This window comes from Lygodium microphyllum, chromosome 14 (assembly GCF_053477565.2).
Source record: "Lygodium microphyllum isolate KBCC chromosome 14, Lygodium_microphyllum_v1.1.10, whole genome shotgun sequence".
NCBI lineage: Eukaryota > Viridiplantae > Streptophyta > Polypodiopsida > Schizaeales > Lygodiaceae > Lygodium > Lygodium microphyllum.
Window position 1 is genome coordinate 121,276,609 of NC_141148.1, and position 6,348 is coordinate 121,282,956.

A 6,348-nucleotide genomic window follows, 5' to 3' on the forward strand; every position below is an offset into this window, starting at 1 on the left:
AAGTATCGCTATATCTGGAGTCGAGCAACTAGTAATCATACCAAGCAAAGGCAAACAATCTATTTCCACAACAATTGAAGCTCCAATAAAATACCCTTTGTCACACTTCAGTGCAGTGACTACTCCCCACAACTCTCTTTTGATCTGCGGATATCTCCTCTGTCGCTTATTAAGAACTTTAGCTCCAAAGCGGATTGCATACCTATTTCCATCAGCATCATCCTGTCCCACTGCCCAACCTATGCCAATAGGGCTAGTATCAACTGTCAACATGATCGGCCGTCCACACTGATAATCCGCCTTGCGAAGAGTAGGAGCTGACTGCAACAGCTTCTTGAGCTTACACATGGCTTTCGAATGCTTCTCATCCCAATGAAATTTCTGCCCCTTTCGAAGCAGCTGATAAAGAACATCTGCTATATGAGCAAAATGAGGAATCCAAATCATGTAAAATACACAAGCTCCCACAAATCTCCGCACCTCTGAAGTAGTCGAGCAATACTCTGCAATCCTATTTATGGCATCCACCTTTGCAGGTGAAGGCTTCCTGCCATAATATCCAACCATATGCCCAACTATGATGACTTCATTAACACCAAAGACAGATTTTAGCCCTGAAAGAGTCAAATTTGCCTCCTCTAATCGTGCCAATATTTGCTCACAAGCAACCAAGTGGTCAGCCACAAACTGTCTACATCCACGCAAATCAAGACTTTCATTCTTTTCTTCTTCTGCACAACCCTTAATAGGCACATCATCTAGAAAAGGCATGGTATACTACGGAATATAGTCTCGTAGAACTCTATGCATAGCATTCATCATATGAGCAACTGAGTTTGTGGCACCTTGAGGCAAGGTACACATCCTCACAAGACCAATAGGTGTCCACATAGTAGTGATATCCCTGCTTTCCAAGGCAAGCTGAAACTGATCATAACCTGAATACAAGTCACCTAGGGAATAGATGGCTCATCCTGCAAAAGCCTCAGCAAATTCATCCACAACTGGACCTGTTCCCACATTCCTGATTGTCACTTTGTTCACGGGCTACATATCCTGAATAAATCTCAAAGTACCATTCTTCTTTGGTATAGTAAACCACCTATTAGAATAGGGTGCAGAAGAGGGTTCCAAAATCCCCATTTTAATCTTCTCATTCAGCAACTCTATCAGCTTTGGCAAGTGTGCTTTAAGCACAGGTATAGGACGTATATTCCATGGTACATGAGGAACTGTGAAGATGACCATAGGTGCAACCAATTCGGGACTAATGCAGCCAATTTCATGTGGAAAGAAAGCAAATGCCTTACCATGACGTCCAAGCATCTCTCTAAAACATTCTTTTTCCACTGGAAGCAAGAAATCATCATTTCCAATCTTCAATTCTGCAAGAGTTTCAGCTGTAAATTTATGTCCAATATTTGCAGGATCTCTCAACATAGGCTGCCTCATAGCTTTTTCAATCTGCTCATCACTATCAGAAGGAAGCGGCCCTGCAACCGGCTTAACCTTCTTATCAACTGTTTTATATTTTGTGTCAACCTTGGTATCATTCAAGCACTCTTTTCTTTGCTGCAATTTCTGCAAATTTTCAGCAACTTTCAACTCTGTTGGCTGGAAAATTTCAGCCTTTCGCTCTATGGACTGCATGGGTGCAGCCTGAAACTCTATATGCAGAAATTTTTCTGCTTCAACTCTGTTGGCTGATTGGATTCAGCCCTCAGCTCTATGGACTGCATAGGTGCATCCTGAAACTCTGTATGCAGAAATTTTTCTGCATTCAACTCTGTTGGCTGAATGAATTTAGCCCTCTGCAGCTCTGTTAGCTGATCAAGATCAGCCATAAATTCAGTTTGCTGAGTTTTCTCAGCCTCTAACTCCATTTTTAGCATAAAACCAGAAATTTCCTGAAACATATCCAAGGTTTGCACAGGTATGATCTTTGAACCCTTACATACAATAGTTTTCAGCATTGCTCCCATCTCAAACAATGTATCTGCATAAGACATCCCTTCATACAATCCATCTACATGCTCTTCTGCTTGCAAAATACCTGCATTCTTCAACTCTTTCTTCTTACGACCAATGTACTGCCTGGCAGCTCTAGGAAAATCTGAAATTTTCTGATAACTCATTGAACTATTTGAAGAAAAACCAACAAAATTATTGGAGAAAGACTGGCTGCCAGGAGGCCAGATCTTCTCTTTTCTCCACTCCGTACCATTGGCGTCTCGCAAGATAGTGGTACCTAATGAAAATCCAACTCCTTCGCAGGTAGTGGTGCCTCACGCAAGGAGTCCCTGTTTCTCGGATGATTTATCCCAACAGTCATAAACTGAATAGCTCGCATACCATCTTTACTGCGTATCCGCGCATAAGCTGACCCATCATCCATCACTTTCGTTTCCATTCTTGCTTCTGTAATGAAAGGCTGTCCAAGAATAATCGGATAAAAGCAAGAATCCTGAACAAAGCAATGATAATCCTCTTCAACATTACCAATAGAAATTCTGATACTCGGACAAGCAGCATACATATCACCAGAAGTATTATTGGCGGCTCTCATGCGCCAACCATGCTCTGCATCCATAGGCCACTTGCCACTCTCATAAACACCTCGAGCAATAAGATTAATCTCAGAACCATGATCGACTAAAGCGATAAAAGGAATTTGTTTCTCTCCAATCCTTACCACTGTCTTAGTGGTTGCTCTAGCCCAATGACTTCGTGAAAAATGGCTGCGAGGAATGAGAATAGGGGTATCATCATCTTCATACTGCATAGGTTGAACTATTTTCTCCAATTGCGGATTAACAGAAGCACTCTCAACCATCACTGCATCATCATGCTCTTCCCCAAGAGCTCCATGCCACAATCCCTGTAAAGCAGGTCCTTCCATCGCAAGTCGTTTCCTCCGCAAAAGATCCTGCATCTGATCCTGTATTTCTCTTCTAGCAATCCCAAGAGCTTCTCCAACAGTAAAAGTGACTTCACTATTCAAAATTCTTTCATGAAAAATCTTACTCATATCCGTCTGCATATCAAGGTCTGACAAGAGCTTGAATCCTGGTTCTTTTCTTGGTTGCCTCTTTTCTTTCATCTTCTTGTCTCCCATAGGTTGTTAGGACCTGATTGAGCTGGAGAACTTGACATAGGTGGAGCTGTAATAGGTGGTGAAACAAAGTCACCCCCTTTAGTCTTTTTGGAGGTGCTGGGACTCTCCTCATCTCTTCTTCTCTTTTCCTCAACCATGGCATCTAAACCCTGTGTTTTAGCCATATAAGCAAAAATAGAATACCTATCAACAGGAGAATCCCATCCTATTTCTCCTCGGATACTGGAGCCCACACAAGTCATAGTAGATGCCTAAACTTTCCCTCTTCTCGCTATCTCCAAGGCAGAGGACCATAAAGCAGAGTCTCCATCAGATTTCTGCTCAAGCTGGACTCCATAAGCTGAAGCATCTCCTCTAACACTCACATAAGCTGATCGCGCAGCCATATCATCAACAAGCTTCTTCATGCCTCCCTTACCAAAGTTCGTGTCAAGAGGAGCACCAGTCTCTATCAGCCATATCTTCCCATCTTGACCCCAGAACACTACATTCTTCTTACGTGCTTCCTGAAAAGCATCACAATCTCTGCAGTGTTGGTGCTCTGTACTATCGCACCAAATACATTGTCTCCCTTTTCTTTGACCAGCTGGAAAAGCAGTCGCTGGAGCAGGTGCTACAGCAGGTACTGACATAAGTTGCTCCTTTAACTTACCAACTTCATCTTTGACTGCTTCAATCGTCAAATATGCCAAGCCTTTAATAACATCATCTACAGATAAGGGTACTGGAGCAGCAGGAACTGGTGGATTCACAACATGAGGAGTAGGCTTAGGCAAAGAAGTTGCAGCAGGGGTAGAAGAAGAAGTCTCCAAGGATTTTTCAGGAACTGATCCTGTATTACGATGCAATCGTACTCTCCTGCGCTACTTCTTAACAAGAGCATTCACAGCATCAATGACATGTCTCCACTCGGTCTTTAAACTTGAATCAGTAGCTTGATCTTCCAAAAGATCATCCAAATTTTCTTGTAAATCAGCATCTGCAGCTTGTAAAAATAACTCCACTTTCTGCATCTCCAAAGCTTGCTGCTCAGTCCCATCCAACTGATCATAGCGGCTCTCAAACTCTCGCAGAAGAGCGGTAACAGAAAGTCCCTTATTAGGCGTAGAAACCCATGCTAAGAAATTCCTGCGATTCATAAGACCTGTATCCTCCAGAAAATATTCATCTTTTAATGCCTTCTTAAATTCTGCCCAACCTGCATGTGTTTCTTGAATTTCTGAAATTCAGACTTCAAGAGCGCGCACCACGATCCGCAAGAAGTAGTGGCTCCAAACATCTTGAGAAACCCCAAAAAACTTCATCTTTTCTTCATACAAATGCACGTAAGTTGACACTTGCCGGCCATTAAACTGCTTCATCTCCTGTTGGACAGCTTTCAAGGCATCCATAGCATCACTGTCACGTTTCGCGTGAGCTTGCTCTGCTGCATATAAATGGTAAATGACTGAAACAGGTTCTTCATGACATTATCATCTGTCATCTCTTCTTGCGAGTCTCCCATCTTGCTGAAAAGTGACGCAGCAGTTTCACGTCGGGTTCACCAGAAATGTCGTAGAGTTCACGCAAGGGCTGCAGAACACAGGGTTCAAGGTACAGCAATGGAAGAGACTAACAAGAAGAACTCAAAAATTTCATGCCAAAGTTCACTATATTCCTTGTCAAATGAGTTACAAGAAGTTCATGTTTAGAATAATCTGAAGTTTCTCATAAACTGTTTACATTCAGGTGTATGATGACAGTTGCAGTAGGAAGAAAAACATTCTTCACATTAGCATGTTCATTCAGTAACTTGGCAGTTGCCTGATCAGTAGAGATTTTCAGAAGAGCAAGATAGCTGAAAGGTTATATGTGCTGGAACCTGCAATACAACTCCGTTTTTAGAGTATCAAGTATCCACCTCTGGAATTGTATAAGCATAAGAGTAGCTGTTCTTTGATTGCCAGCATGACTTGTTCTTCCAGAAACGATGAATGAATGTATCATAGCATGTATATGTGGAGGATTCAGACATTTCAGTTCAGTCACGCACCCTGTTCTTCAATTCAGCATATATTGCAGTGATCATCTCTTTCGTACATGAAAAGCAGTTATAACAGGCTATTCATCCTTAAAGTTGTTTAGGAAAGACACAAGATAGAGAGCTGGATGTGAGACAATGGCACAGAAAACTCCTGTAATGTAGCCACCAGCAAAGCTAACTGCAAGCTGTGTAGATTTTTGAGCACTCTTCTTTAGGAATAGGCACAACATTCTTATACAGCAGCAAAAAGCTCATCAAGTATTGGATTGTAGACAACTCCCACAGTTGGTATTTGCCCAATGGTTAAGCCAATTGATACACAAACAAATGGAAACCTGTGAACAAAATTTGTAGTCCCATCCAAGGGATCAACAATCCACGTTGGTGCATCTGTGAGATCAAAACCCCCAGAAAGAGCTGTTGTCTCTTCTCCTATCAGCTCATGATCAAGGAACTTTCGAAAATTAGTTTTTCACAGGCCTTGTCAGTCTCTGTCACAATATCAACTTGTCCTTTATGCTCGATTGTCTTCGCCTCATGAAAGTTGCTCGAGATGACCCGTCCATCTTGCTTGGCAGCATCGATAGCGACGAGCAAGAACTGTTGAAGGTCGGCGGCAGTGCATTCACGGACCACCATTGCGTCTCCTCCTCGCGCTAAGTACCTACAATTGATTACTCCCTGTCGCCATAGTTGAACTCGTTGAGCTCGATGGGTTCATCAGAATTCTGTCGTAGGCATCCCACAGGCGGTGTTCTGTTGAATTCAGTTGTGTCGGTGTCACATGTCTTTCTTCAGCACGTTGATTTCACCTTCTTCTATGCCTTCATCATCGTTCCAGTATTCACCGATGTTCCCCCTGTTTGTCCTCGACTATTCGATAGTAGGCAATCTAGTTAAACAAATCCATCCTGCTCAACGAATTGATGTCGAAAGGTAGGATTTTGCAGTGATCTCATAAGGTGCAGATATGACACAGAGCAACCACCCTTCCGTAGAGCTGATGTTCTCCAGTTTTTCATTCGTCGTTTTCAACTTTTCCTTTGCCGTTCTGTGCTTCAGACATTCTATCATGGGGTAGAGATGAATACAATGCTCCTCATTCACTGCAGGCTGGCATTCCTCCTTGTCATCACCTTCAACTCTCGTCCTCATCCATCTTCAGACTCCTTCGCCTTCGTATGCAAAGCACCCTCTTTTTGCATTGTCT

At 42.7% G+C, this 6,348-nt stretch overlaps 1 pseudogene; it reads right to left on the reverse strand.

Moving 5' to 3' along the window:
* Positions 1–5,370: 5,370 nt before the first annotated feature.
* On the reverse strand, positions 5,371–5,777 carry LOC148026051 (inositol-phosphate phosphatase pseudogene; annotated as a pseudogene).
* Positions 5,778–6,348: the final 571 nt, after the last annotated feature.